This window comes from Akebia trifoliata, unplaced genomic scaffold (assembly GCF_017979445.1).
Source record: "Akebia trifoliata isolate Shusen 1 unplaced genomic scaffold, ASM1797944v1 Contig00717, whole genome shotgun sequence".
Taxonomy (NCBI): Eukaryota; Viridiplantae; Streptophyta; class Magnoliopsida; order Ranunculales; family Lardizabalaceae; genus Akebia; species Akebia trifoliata.
The window spans coordinates 63981-79618 of NW_028237147.1; the positions used below are offsets into that span (position 1 = coordinate 63981).

A 15638-nucleotide genomic window follows, 5' to 3' on the forward strand; every position below is an offset into this window, starting at 1 on the left:
ACAACCAACAACCAACATCCAAATTTATTTATGAGAGTGAAACCTGCGAGATTTTCAGGATTGTATTGGTAGAGATTCTCTTCTGGAATTTTCTTACAAGGTAATTCTTGATCCAAAATTTTTTTGAGAAGATAATCCAATATTAATTCTTGATCGGTAGGACAGAAACGATAACCCGGTGGAAGCATGAAGCATTCTTCTTCTTGAACATTAACACGTCCTCTTTCTTGATATTCCATCTTTTTGTTCTTGATTCTTTAGATTTCTTGTATGTACGTACGTACGTAGTAGAAGGACCGATTGGAATTTGAAACTACTTCCAAGTTAAACTAAACTAAACAGCTGTCTCTCTCAAACATCCAACGAAGATAACAAAAGGAAAAAAACCCAATCGCAATCTTCTTCTCTCAAGCGTACGTTGAATGGATCTCGCACGTGTATGATGCATTCGGAGATAGAAAATGGATTTTTATAGAAGCGTAGGGATCCAGAATGGTGTCCCGTACTTAATCAAGGTAAGATGACACCCATCTTATGCCACGTGGAATCTTTTTGAGACCTACTGATCGTTGGATGTGTGGTCTATCCCTTGGAGAATCTACCTCTTGAAAAAGAGTTTAAATCCAACGATTATAAGACAATTGCCATAATCAATGGATGCACAGCACATCACCAATCAAACTGACATTTTTTTATGTAGATTCGTCAAGGGATTGACCACATATCCATACCGTTAGTGGGTGTCCCCTAAAATTCAACCATTTACTTATTTTATATTTTATTTTTTTAAATTGAAGTTTAATAAGTAAAAGTTGGGGTGCCAAGAGAAGCTCTCTTAGTTAATTGATTGTTACAATGGGAAAAATACTTGTTATACTCAATGGGAGCAACATTTGGTATATACCATCTTCTTTTTTGAGAAATATTGATTAACATGACTACTTCGTGTCAATAGATAAGATAATCAGTATTTATATATCCTAGTTAGATCTCTTATTGTATTGTTCATTAAAGTAATCAATTCAGTCCCATCGAGATACATACAACTAGTTATTTTTCAGGGTCATGCATGAATATATCAATTCAAAATTTATCAATATAATCTGACATCCATCAATTAGGGCTTAAAATGGGTCGATCCGAGCTAGATTATGTTTTAGGAAAAGAGAGATTTTTTTTTTCTTTTGCTTGGTGGGCCACACATACCATCCCACCGTGTCACATGACAACATGTAAGTAAACACTTTTATGTGAAGGGGCATATAGAGATTTGAAGATATGATCAAGTGAGCAAACTTAGTTGCCCTTACCTATCTCAACTAATCCCTGGTGGATAAGAAATGAAAGATCTTAAGGTTGAAGAAAAGAGACATATCTTTAACAAAAAAAATAAACGGCATTTCTCGAAATGAGGGTATTGAAGTAATTAAACATTTTTATTTGACTTGGTCGAGCCGACTCCCAAGGTTTTTACTTGATGGACATTCAAGTTGAATCGAGTTTTCGTGTTTAAAACTATGTTTTTAAATGGTTTTGGGTCGTTTGAATTGAATGGGTTTACTATTAGTAGGTAATTTTTTCCGAACAACATGATGTTGGCTAAATTTACTTTTATTTCAGTTTACGAATTCTTGTTAGACTTAATTCACTAAGTTGGTGTGAATTATTTTGTTTATTCCATCCAGATTAGTTCGGGTGGTGAGTTTATCATTTTAATTTGGATTTGGCATCAACATTCACCAAGGAGGTAAGCAATTTTACTTCATTAAATCCCATTTCATTTTTGTTTGGAAGCTATGTAAATTTCAAGTGTCTTGCACGTCGAATATATTGTTTTTATTATTATTATAATAGAATCAATATGGTGATGCTAGGTCCGATCATATATTTTGCGCAATAAAAACATAGGTTTAAATAAATAAAATTATAATGATATTATTTTAAAAAAAATTTATATTCTATTATAAATATTGAATTATAGTTTTTTAGTCATTGGGTTAATAATTAAGCTCTAAAATAGGTTCAAAAGTCATTATTAAAATAAGAATCTTTCCATAACATTGTTTTTTTTTTTTTTTGGTATGAGCATCAACTCTTCACTACCGATGGACTTTATTTCCATTGAAATTTATAATGCACTCATATTTTACCTTTTATTTTTCTCTTTTTATGACTTAACTTATCCAACAAAATAGATTTCACTTAACAAATTATTTGCTCGCAAATTTACAATCTGTTTTGTAGGTCCCAAGTCTAGAGTTGGAGTTCTTGACCCACCCACCTTCACCAAACCCACCTGCAGCTGCAATTCAGTCCCTACCTACAGACATGGTTTAGTCCAATGTAAACCACCCCTTCATCAATCCCACCATCCACTAACCTCCCTCCCATTGTCATGCCTTCCCAACCTCAACTTATAACTACCTCTAAGCATCACATGATTACTCGATTTCGTGGTACCCGCACACCCAAGACCTATATTGCTACCCATTATCCTCTTGCCCTCATTGCCTCTACTCTACCTGTTGAACCTTCTAATTATACCCAAGCATCAAAGGTGGTTGAGTGGCGAGCTGCCATGGCACAAGAGATTGATGCGCTTATCAAAATGGGTTCTTGGTCTTTTGTTCCACCCAAATCTAAACAAAATGTTGTTGGATGTTGTTGGATGTCGTTGGGTTTACTAGATCAAGCAAAAATCGGATGGTATTGTTGACTGCTATAGGGCAAGATTGGTTGCTCAAGGTTATCACCAATAACCTGGTATTGATTACACCGAAACCTTTAGTCCCATAGTTAAGCCTACTACAATACAGTTGGTTTTATCTCTAGCTATCTACTTTAATTGGCCCCTCAAACAACTTGATGTTTCAAATGCATTTTTGCATTGTGAATTAAATCAGGAAGTTCATATGACTCAGCCACAGGGTTTTGTTGATTCTCAACATCCTAACTATGTTTGTCAACTTCTGAAGGCCATATATGGCTTCAAACAAGCACCGTGTGCTTGGTTTATGCGCCTCACTCGATTTCTTGAAGAACTTCATTTTGTGAGCTCTTCTGATGAAACTTCTCTGTTTATACGCAAATTTGATGGCAGCATTACTATTCTTTTGATATACGTACATGATATGATCATTATCGGCAGTTGTACAAGGACAATTGCCCATCTTATTTCTCAAATGAAGACTACTTTTGCTATGAAAAATCTTGGTGATCTCACTTACTTCTTGGGTAGAGAGGTTTCTAGATCATCCAACTCTTTGTTTCTTTGCCAACACAAATCTCCAGTGCCTACTGGTAAAAAATTGTCCAAATATGACGGTATTCCATTATTAGATGGTTCCGAATATCAAAGAATTGTTGGGAGTCCTCAATATCTCACTTTAACATGACTAGATCTTGCCTTCTCTATCAACCAAGTTTGCCAATTCCTGCAATCTCCTACAAGTACTCATTGGCTAGCTATGAAACAAATTTTTCGTTATCTTAAGGGGACTCTTGACTCTGGTATTACTTTTATGCGAGGAACTTCTCCACTATCTCTTCAAGCCTTTTGTGACGCAGATTGGGTAGGTAGCCCAGATGATCGACGCTCTACAACCAATTATTGTTTATTCTTCGCTTCTAATCTCATCTCATGGAATGCCAAAAAGCAACCTATTGTTTCGTGCTCCTCCATTGAGTTTGAATACAGAGCTCTTGCACATACCGCTGTTGAATTATCTTGGGTCCAATCTCTTCTTAAGGATGTACATGTTTATTTATCAGCCCCTTCTCTCGTTTGGTGTGATAATGTAGGGGCTATCTCGGTCGCTGAAAATCCTGTCTTTCATGCAAGAACTAAACACATAGAAGTCGATTATCACTTTGTTCGGGAAAGAGTTCTCAACAATCTTTTGATTGTTCATTACATTTCTACTGTTGACAACTTGGCTGATCTGTTCTCTAAGGGCTTATCATCACCTAGATTTCATCTTCTTCGGAACAAGTCGACTGTTGGTTGTCCCCCTATCAACTTGTGGGGGCAGAATCGGCTACAGAATCTTATCCTAGGACCATTGATTCTCCAAATCTCAGTCCTAACAGAAAATCTTCAGCTGATGTCAATCCTAAAGGACAAGGATCTGTTCCTCCTTTATTTCAAGAATACCAATAATTTAGGAGTTAACAAATCAATGTAAATCTGTAACAAATTTGCAACAAATCTGTTTTGTATCTCTATATATTTGGTGTAACTCTAATCACTGAGTGTGCAGTGATACAGTCCTTTTACAACAAAGATTCAAAATAGAGATCAAACAACCCACAGGGGCTAGCTAAGATGGCAAGGACGGACTGGGTGTGCTCCCTAGGTCCTGACTTCGAATCTCTATATGCTTTCACAAGGCTATATTTAAACGACTACACAGTAGAGGGTGGTGGTACGTGGGGCTCGCCAAGGCAAAAAAAAAACAGAGATCATACAAAAACCCAAGATTTACGTGATTCGGCAAGATTGCCCACGTCCACAGGCGGTGATGATAATTCTTTGTCGATGAAAAGCTACGAAAATATAATTTTTTAAAGCTTATGAACTTAGAATATATATGAAGTCTTAGGCCGAAACTTGCATTATCTAATGAAAAAAATTCCGCCAAAATATCAAGAATACACCCAAAAAACACAAGTGAGGGCCATAAATCAATAAATGTTCATATACGTTGTGTTCTTCATAAATCTTACGACGAATCGGTTTACAACCTTCTCATGCATGGCAAAATGATTTATTAGTTTGACTACTTAAACAAATGATAAATCAATCTAACGGTTAGGCCCAGAATGAAAAATGATTAAACCAAATGACTAGAGACAACCAAAGAATAGAGTTGGTTAGTAGGACCAAAGAATTGCTCCACTTGATTAGTTGGATCTCAACCATTTGTTTGATGGAGAAGACGTTTGAGTCTTCACTGTTTTGTATAATTTTACAGACCCATAGTTTATGATTTTTTTAAAAATCCATGATTATTATAAATGTAGTTAACTAAATCACAATAATTTCAAAAAGTCGGGTCATTTTTGAAAAAAATCACTTTAATCTTAATCAATGATTTTTTTAAAAACTAACAGATTATTTTTTCATTTAGTATATAAAATAAAATACATATTTTTTGTAGTTCAAAATTTTATTCAACTTATTCGATGTTAATTTCCTGATTTATCTATCTTTTGCCAATTATTTTTCGAAGCTTTAGATTACCAAATTATTCCCGAACCCCGACTTTGTTGCTATGTACCTCGAGTCGAGTCGATTGGCTTTTTAGTTGACTCACCGCTTAACTTTCCTAAGTGTTATGCTAAAATATCATGCATCCAATGCAAAATAAAATAGACACACAGAGATTTACGAGGTTCACCCATTTATGGGCTACATCCTCGGAGTGCGATCAATCTTCTTTATTTAGTATGGGTTTACAAAAGTATTTTTTTTTTTTTTTTTCTGTCTTTCTCTCGGAGTTGTTATAAATATCTCAAGAAAATTTATCAAATAATTCGCTCATGTCGGCATCCGTCCATTCTCTTGCTTCGTCATGAATCGCTAATTCTGAAGAAAATGGTTCTTTGTGTAATTGTCTTGAGTCATCTTCTGTCCATTCCAATAAATGGTGATCTTGCTCGGCTACCATATGAATATTGCTGGCTTGTTGTTGGAGTGAATTTACAATAACGTCCTCGTTGGATGTGGAAGCAAGCCTTCTATTTATTTCATCCATTGAAATGCCACAGTGTGACAACCAGTCAAAACGATCTCTTAAAATATGTTGTAAATGATTGTCTTGTGTCGTCATGGCCACCATCACTGGTAATGTTGATTCCATCATTGGTACTACTAATGCTGATGGAGCTTCATTTGATTTCTTCACGTTCTCGTGAATCCGACATACGACCCAGTCTTCCAACTGCATGTTAACAATAAAGAAATTAATTATTATCATGAAATTAAATATTAATAAAAAATTGAAGAAGAAGAAGAAAGATCCATACATTGATTTTCTTCAAGTTGTTCAGCCGTTTCGTATGCGAGCTCTCAATGATTAGGTATTCATGCATAATCCAATTGGTTTTTTGGTGAGACTTCCCTCTAAAGAACACCAAAGTTCTCTTGCACCCAATTATCTCTTTCTTGAGATAGATTTGTTTATCACCCGTAGTCCTCCAAAAACCATCAACCGTAAGACGATTTGGACGTTTCCCATTGGGATGCTTTCGATACCTTTGTGTGAAGAAGTAAAAGTCTTTCTCCATTTGAAGTTTGTACATCTCTGTTCAATTAATTAACAAATAAATAATTAAAAATTAATTAAACTTCATCTCTCAAAAAAAAAAAAAAATAATAAATAAATAAATAAATAACAAGAACAACCAACAACCAACATCCAAATTTATTTATGAGAGTGAAACCTGCGAGATTTTCAGGATTGTATTGGTAGAGATTCTCTTCTGGAATTTTCTTACAAGGTAATTCTTGATCCAAAATTTTTTTGAGAAGATAATCCAATATTAATTCTTGATCGGTAGGACAGAAACGATAACCCGGTGGAAGCATGAAGCATTCTTCTTCTTCTTGAACATTAACACGTCCTCTTTCTTGATATTCCATCTTTTTGTTCTTGATTCTTTAGATTTCTTGTATGTACGTACGTACGTAGTAGAAGGACCGATTGGAATTTGAAACTACTTCCAAGTTAAACTAAACTAAACAGCTGGAAAAAACCCAATCGCAATCTTCTTCTCTCAAGCCTACGTTGAATGGATCTCTCACGTGTATGATGTATTCGGAGATAGAAAATGGATTTTTATAGAAGAGTAGGGATCCAGAATGGTGTCCCCTACTTAAACAAGGTAAGATGGCACCCATCTTATGCCACGTGTAATCTTTTTGAGACCTATTGACCGTTGGATGTGTGGTCTATCCCTTGGAGAATCTACCTCTTGAAAAAGAGTTTAAATCCAACGATTATAAGACAATTGCCATAATCAATGGATGCACAGCACATCACCAATCAAACTGACATTTTTTTATGTAGATTCATCAAGGGATTGACCACATATCCATACCGTTAGTGGGTGTCCCCTAAAATTCAACCATTTACTTATTTTATATTTTATTTTTTTAAATTGAAGTTTAATAAGTAAAAGTTGGGGTGCCAAGAGAAGCTCTCTTAGTTAATTGATTGTTACAATGGGAAAAATACTTGTTATACTCAATGGGAGAAACATTTGGTATATACCATCTTCTTTTTTGAGAAATATTGATTAACATGACTACTTCGTGTCAATAGATAAGATAATCAGTATTTATATATGCTAGTTAGATCTCTTATTGTATTGTTCATTAAAGTAATCAATTCAGTCCCATCGAGATACATACAACTAGCTATTTTTCAGGGTCATGCATGAATATATCAATTCAAAATTTATCAATATAATCTGACATCCATCAATTAGGGCTTAAAATGGGTCGATCCGAGCTAGATTATGTTTTAGGAAAAGAGAGATTTTTTTTTTCTTTTGCTTGGTGGGCCACACATACCATCCCACCTTGTCACATGACAACACGTAAGTAAACACTTTTATGTGAAGGGGCATATAGAGATTTGAAGATATGATCAGGTGAGCAAACTTAGTTGCCCTTACCTATCTCAACTAATCCCTGGTGGATAAGAAATGAAAGATCTTAAAGTTGAAGAAAAGAGACATATGTTTAACAAAAAAAATAAACGGCATTTCTCGAAATGAGGGTATTGAAGTAATTAAACATTTTTATTTGACTTGGTCGAGCCGACTCCCAAGGTTTTTACTTGATGGACATTCAAGTTGAATCGAGTTTTCGTGTTTAAAACTATGTTTTTAAATGGTTTTGGGTCGTTTGAATTGAATGGGTTTACTATTAGTAGGTAATTTTTTCCGAACAACATGATGTTGGCTAAATTTACTTTTATTTCAGTTTACGAATTCTTGTTAGACTTAATTCACTAAGTTGGTGTGAATTATTTTGTTTATTCCATCCAGATTAGTTCGGGTGGTGAGTTTATCATTTTAATTTGGATTTGGCATCAACATTCACCAAGGAGGTAAGCAATTTTACTTCATTAAATCCCATTTCATTTTTGTTTGGAAGCTATGTAAATTTCAAGTGTCTTGCACGTCGAATATATTGTTTTTATTATTATTATAATAGAATCAATATGGTGATGCTAGGTCCGATCATATATTTTGCGCAATAAAAACATAGGTTTAAATAAATAAAATTATAATGATATTATTTTTTAAAAAAATTTATATTCTATTATAAATATTGAATTATAGTTTTTTAGTCATTGGGTTAATAATTAGGCTCTAAAATAGGTTCAAAAGTCATTATTAAAATAAGAATCTTTCCATAACATTGGTTTTTTTTTTTTTTTGGTATGAGCATCAACTCTTCACTACCGATGGACTTTATTTCCATTGAAATTTATAATGCACTCATCTTTTACCTTTTATTTTTCTCTTTTTATGACTTAACTTATCCAACAAAATAGATTTCACTTAACAAATTATTTGCTCGCAAATTTACAATCTGTTTTGTAGGTCCCAAGTCTAGAGTTGGAGTTCTTGACCAATCCAAACCCTCTTTCAAAGTGAGAATAGATGATTCCTACATTCCTTTTAGACTAAAAATAGATGACCCATCAGGTGATACTACAAGGCAAACAGATTTTTGTTGTCGATGTGAACAACCACAAGTAAATTCATTATTAATAGAAAGAACTGATACCATGTGTAGACACCCCATTTTTGCACTCGCCTGATTAATCAACTCGTCAACCCGATCGCAACGGTTCCCAATGATGAATGTTTATTCTAATGCTTTATTTTGTTACCAGATATGTTTCAGAAATCCGGATGAGGTATCTCGAACTGACAAAACCTTAGAAACCACACTACGCTAGGAAAATATGACCCCAGAAACATAGAAATCATCATTTTGCAGACAAAAAGATGTTTCACGATAAAAATCACTAAAAATGATCAAATTATCAAAATACCCCTAACATCAAAACAACCATAGAGCCTACGTTACGCTTAAGAAAACTCATTCAAACACATAAAATAACAAATCAAAACCAAATAAATCATTCCGCCAATTTTACAAAATTTGAAAAAATTACAAAAATACCCCTCATAAAATTCACGACCATTTCATACAAAAAAACTTTATAAATGACAAAAACCAGCATTCCCATTAAATTCCTTATGAAAAACTGATTCCAAAACATCCTGGAACATTGAAAAATGACTTAAAACGTAAAAAATCCACTCCGTGGGTAAAACGGTAATTTTATGATTTTAATAATTAAAATTTTTGAAATTAATAAATAAACCATTAAAGTGAAACATTAATAAAATTAATTTAAAATTTTGAATCAAAAAATCGATCAATCAAACTTTCAGGCAAAATTGTTGATAGTTGCCAAGATATTTATTCAAGGACCTCTCCATCTAGGGTCAAAAGAATTAAAGATATAATAAAGAGGGGTTCTCCAAAAATTAAAATCAATCAAGTAAGGCTAAAGTCAAGATATTAAAATTCAACCAAGAAAGACTAAAGTTAAAGTATTAAAGTCAATCTCATAAGACTAAAGTCAAAACCCTAATCTAAACTAATCAAGTCAATCTCATAAGACTAAAGTCAAAACCCTAAATTAAAACCCTAAAAACTAAGTCAATCTCATAAGACTAAAGTCAAAACGCTAATTAAAACCCTAAAAGAAACCTTAATCAAACCCTAATTCTTGTAAAAAACTTTATAAATAGGAGCCTCCACACCCTATTTTCGTATCAAAGGAAAAATCCTAAGAGAAGTAGGTCAAAAAGCTTTCCTAGCCTCCCACAAACCCTAATTTTGAAGCATCAACTCCTTATCTAACACCCATACTTCGATTTTAGCCTGAAAAACACCTAGAAGCCCTTCAAAAACACTCCAAAATCGATAATAAAATTCGAAGAATCCAGATCTAAGGAAGAGATACATTGCCTCGGAGATTCGAAATCAAATTCGAAATCAAATCCGAAAACAGAACGAAGTAAGAAGTACGGTACAAGGAGCAGTTTTATCAAATATAAGGGAATAAAATCGTTGCGTTCGAAGGTAAAATCTCTTTTATTTTTTCTATCTAGGTTTTTGTTAGCAATGTAGTCTTATTTGGAATAAGTAAAGACCGGCATTGACCGGGCGGGGTTGGTGCCTAACACCTTCCAACCCCGTAACGTGATCCCCGGATTTAGTTTTTCTTTAGTAGATTAGTTTCTTTATCCTTTTAGAGTCAGTATTCGGTTCTTAGACCGTAATAACTAGGTGGCAACTCCCAAACCTCAAAGGTCAAAAGCGGATCCGCATACCCCGCTGATCAAGGGCGCTTTCACCGTGAATGCTTCTAAAGTTCTTTTATTGAATATGTTCATGTGCTTCAAAACTAAGTTTCCTATTGTTTTTAGGTAGTTGTCTCTCCCCTGAAATTATGCAACAATGAATAGATTTCAAGAATACATAAATTTGAACTGCCTATATGGTCGAAATAAACAAATATATCTATATATCTATATATCTATATCTATATATATATATGGGTCCCTTTCAGCAACAAACATTTTGACAAACATTTTGGCAAAACATTTTTCAAAACATGGGTTAGAGGTTTTGGAATGGGCTGATTTTTGGTAAGGATGATCTCTATGGTGAGGAGATCATCCTCACAAAAAATCAGCCCATTCCAAAACTTCTAGCCCCATGTTTACAAGTTGAAAAATCGTGGACCGTCCATTTTTTGTAAACCATTTTTGATGGGTTAGAAGTTTTGGAATGCGCTGATTTTTGGTGAGGATGATCTCCTCACCGTAGAGATCATCCTCACCAAAAATCAGCCCATTCCAAAACCTCTAACCCATATTTTGAAAAATGTTTTGCCAAAATGTTTGTCAAAATGTTTGTTGCTGAACATTTCCCTATATATATATATATATATATATATATATATATGGGAGGCGTTCGGAGCCAACTGTTTTAACAGTCATTTTAACAAAAGAAGCTCCATCGTTGGATTTGGACGCGTTGAACGGTCGAGATTGAATTAATCGGTATATACGTTAACTTATAAATTTATGCTATTTTTACAGCGCCATCCCTCATGTTTTGGATTATTAGTGCCACCTCCCTGGCACAATTATAACCTGAGAGTAAAAAGAACAGACGAGAACTCTCTGTTCTCTCTCTCTCTCTCTCCAACTCTCTCATTCTCTCTTTCTATGAATTCACCGCATGTTCCTAAAACTCTCTTATTCTCTCTTTTTATGAATTCACCGCATGATCCTACAACTCTCTCATTCTCTCTTTCCATGTAAGTTATACCTTCACTTTCCACTTCCTTCATCTTGGCATATCGATACATATTCTCATTGAAGACTACTTGTGAGTCCTCCATCAAAACCCCATCATCACCATAAGCATCCCTCAAGAACACAGCCCCATCATCAATGGATGACGTTCGATAGATCGAGAAACCTTTCGATAAACAGAGAGTTGTAGCGAGAGAGAGAAAACCAGCGAGAGAGAGAGAGAGAGAGAGTAGCAGCGAGAGAGTTGGAGCGTAAGATAGAGACAAAGTTGTCTGTCTGTAAAGTGTAGAGAGAGAGAGAGAGAGACAGAGAGACAGAGAGAGAGAGGGACAAATTAACAAAAAGGCATTTGGAGGGAGGTATTTGCAATTTTACAAACCCAAGTTAACACGTTTCTGTTAAATTGAACTCATCTGCGCCGTTCATCTGTGTCTTATCCAACGGTCTCATTTCGTTTGTTAAAACTTATGATATTTTGCCTGACGCCGAACGCCTCCCTATATATATATATATATATATGGGACGGTTCAACAACCCTAAAGTTTGCCAAGTTTGGTGTCAAACATTTTTTAAAATATGGGTTAGAAGCTTTGGAATGAGCTGATTTTTTGTGAGGATGATCTCTATGATGAGGAGATCATCCTCACCAAAAATCAGCCTATTTCAAAACTTCTAACCCCATCAAAAGTGATTTACAAAAATTGGACGATCCATGATTCTTCAACCTATAAACTAGGGTTAGAAGTTTCAAAATGAACTGATTTTTTGTGAGGATGATCTCTCACTGTAGAGATCATCCCCACAAAAAATCAGCCTATTCCAAAACTTCTAACCCCGTCAAAAGTGATTTACAAAAATGTTTGGCACCAAACTTGGCAAACTTTAGGGCTGCCGAACCGCTCCCTATATATACACGTGTGTGGGTGTGTCTGTGATAGAAGTTGAAAACATTATGTAGAAAAACTGAATTTATTGAGAATTCTTGGATGATCATTACAAATGCTCCAATAGTAGTATTTATATACCAACTATCCTATTACAAAAATAATCTAGAATAATTAACCAACTATCCTATTGTAGAAGATTACAGGAATATTCTAGAAAGTCAAGAGTGATCAAGAATAATCAAGAAGAATATTCTATTTTCCTGATTCTATGAGATCAGATTTCCTGATTCTCCTACACATTCCCATATGACCCATCAAGTGATTAAGCATTTTCTCATGTTGGTATCAGCTATTATAGCTACACTTCTAATTGTTGGTTGTTTCAAAGCTGCCATGGAAGAAGCTACTGCACTGCAAATATCTCAAATGAAATGGCTCCTTAGTATAAAGTGAAAAACAAACTTAGTTAAACTTAGTATAAACATGAGCATTGCCTTCTAAATGACTCAAAGTAGATGAAAACATCAGCAGTTGGATGTGAAAGACAGTCTGCTTCAATGCTATGCTACGAGTCACAGCATCTTTAAAAACTAAAATTCCAATGTCTTTTAAAAAAAATTGAATTAATTGCTCAAAACTATCGAAGAGTGATAAAAAAATATCCATAAAATATTCTTAACATTGTCGTAGGGTCATTATTAAAAGTAGCACTTGCCCACCCCCGTTAGATGCATCATAACAATGTCTTTTTAAATCATGATCTAAAAAGCAAACCTAGGTACACAGAAAAACTTGTGGGTTTTAGCATTGAGATGCCTTAGTGGTTTGTTGGTAAAAGACAGATGTAAAAAAGGGAATTCTAACTGCCTATCTGACCTATGGTATTTGGTATTTGTTGCTGCTTATGAAGACAAAGTACAGAACTCTCACCCGTGAGCTTTGCATGTGACACATCAAGACTTGTTATAATCAGTGCCTTTCACAAAGACACGTCAAGACTTGCTATAAAGTTGCTTATGAAACTATTTCAATATCATTGTATCTATGTCTACTTTCAAAGCATGTAGAATCAACTTAAGGGATGAGATGTTGCTGCTTATGAAGACACAGTACAGAACTCTCACCTGTGAGCTTTGCATGTGACACATCAAGACTTGTTATAATCAGTGCCTTTCACAAAGACACATCAAGACTTGTTATAAGGTTGCTTATGAAGCTATTTCCATATCATTGTATCTATGTCTACTTTCAAGGCATGTAGAATCAACCTAAGGGATGAGATGAATCATTTCTCTGACCAATGGTTATAAATTATGTAGAACCACACGACAAAGACATCTAGCTATAAATTATGTGAAAAGGGCAGAGAAATGGACAATAGATTAACAGCCCTCACTTCCTACAATACTCAACGCTCCTTATCTCCCATACCTCTTTCTACCATCTCTCACCATTCTTACAACCACCTCCTGTACCACCTTGCACAATCAAGCACCCCTTCCCCTTACCCCCCTCTTTCCATCAAAACTACCCCACTCATTTCCATTCTTTTTTATAAAATGAGATAACCATCAATGATGAAATTGGGGCTAGAACTTTTGAGCTGGAACTTAAAGAACTAAGGAAAGAAAAAATATTTGAAAAATAGAGTAAGAACATTTTTCTCTATAGCAATCTTTCTCCCTAGCAACTTCTCATCCATTCCCTTCATATTCCCAAGACTCACAATGTATATGTGCAAATCTGAGCCAAACAACACTCTCCTCTTTTTTTTATTCTTCAAAATTTTAAAAAAAATGAGCGCAAAATAATAGGAGCAACAGGGGAAGGAAGGACTTGGACTCATTGGTTTTGGTATTCTTGAAGGGTATAATATTTGCCCAAAGCTCATCACCCACAGGTAATGTGTAATCAACATTCTTTGTGTACTTTTTGTGTTAGTGCATTTTTTAAACCTAAAAAGGCCAAGAAAATACTAAGTGTGGATAATCATGGATGGTTAGAAGTTTTATTTGATCAGATGAAATGGTCAAATTAAGGTTGAAAATGGGGGGAAGAACCAGCCCTGCTCAACGTTTTTTTAGGGGCACTCACAGAACCACGTGTTCTGCGTTAAAGTAGGGAAGATGATGGTGGATTGACTCAACCAAATATCTGCTTGTAGGGTAAAATTAAGCCATTGTATTTGAGTATGAGGGTTGAAATCTTAATGAATTTTAACCATGGTTTTGGATATATGTATGTATGTATGTATTCTCCAATATTTAGACCTTCAGCAAAACGTTGCTCTATAATGACAAGTGCAGTTCATGGCAATGGATGTGGTGCAAGCAAGAGAACTGTGAATGTATCTTAGCATAAGAAATCTAGAAAACTGTAGTCCACATAAGCTTTTCATAGATGGAAACTAAAAGCAATCAAAACTGACCAAATAAGTTTGAATAATAAAAGAATCTAACATTTATGTGAGTCATAAATTAATTGTTCTAATTCCCAGTATTAGCTAAACTAAAATGCATAGGCAAAATTCTGATAGATAATCAAGCATAGTATAGTATCCACCCTCCTAGGCATAAGGAAATAAGAAAACCTCTGCAATATCAAGAACTAGAAATCAAATTAAAAAATCGGCAAAAGCAACCAAGTGAGATCAAAGTTTTAGGGAAAAAAAAAAAAAGGTAAATGAAACAAAATAGTGAAAATAATTTCAAGCCTCAATATTGTATTCCCCCTTACCCATTCACTCTACCACACTGGCCAGGGCAAGATGAGATGGAAGCCAATCACCTACCACCACCAAACTACTCTTCAATGTGGGCATTGAGTTTGTGATCCTGGGGAGTGCCGACGCTTCTAAAGTGGTGCAAGCAAGAGAGCAGTGAATGTATTCTCCAATATTTAGACCTTCAGCAAAACGTTGCTCTATAATGACAAGAAAGTGCAGTTCATGGCAATGGATGTGGTGCAAGCAAGAGAGCTGTGAATGTATCTTAGCATAAGAGATCTAGAAAACAGTAGTCCACATAAGCTTTTCATAGATGGAAAATACAAGCAACCAAAACTGACCAGATAAGTTTGAATAATGAAAAAAACTAACATTTAGGTGAGTCATAAATTAATTATTATAATTCCCAGTATTAGCTAAACTAAGATGCATAGGCAAAATTCTGATAGATAATCAAGCATAGTATAGTATCCTCCCTCCTAGGCATAAGAAAATAAGAAAACCTTTGCAATATCAAGAACTAGAAATCAAATTAAAAAAATCGGCAAAAGCAACCAAGTGAGATCAAAGTTTTAGGGAAAAAAAAAGGTAAATGAAACGAAACA

General features: G+C 34.7%; 1 long non-coding RNA gene across 5 annotated transcripts in view; it reads right to left on the minus strand.

Annotated features, from left to right (window-relative positions):
- The window catches only part of LOC147381159 (uncharacterized), a 36248-nt gene that overhangs the window by 7486 nt on the left and 13124 nt on the right, over positions 1-15638 (minus strand). Inside the window, exons 3-4 of one of the 5 annotated variants that reach the window (XR_015174740.1) lie at positions 15045-15285; positions 5535-5942 (exon numbers count right to left, since the gene is read on the minus strand). This is a non-coding gene — a long non-coding RNA (uncharacterized LOC147381159). Of the gene's footprint in view, positions 1-5534; positions 5943-11131; positions 15313-15638 lie in introns of those variants that run through there. The other 4 variants (XR_015174739.1, XR_015174741.1, XR_015174742.1 and 1 more) reach the window with 4 other exon arrangements.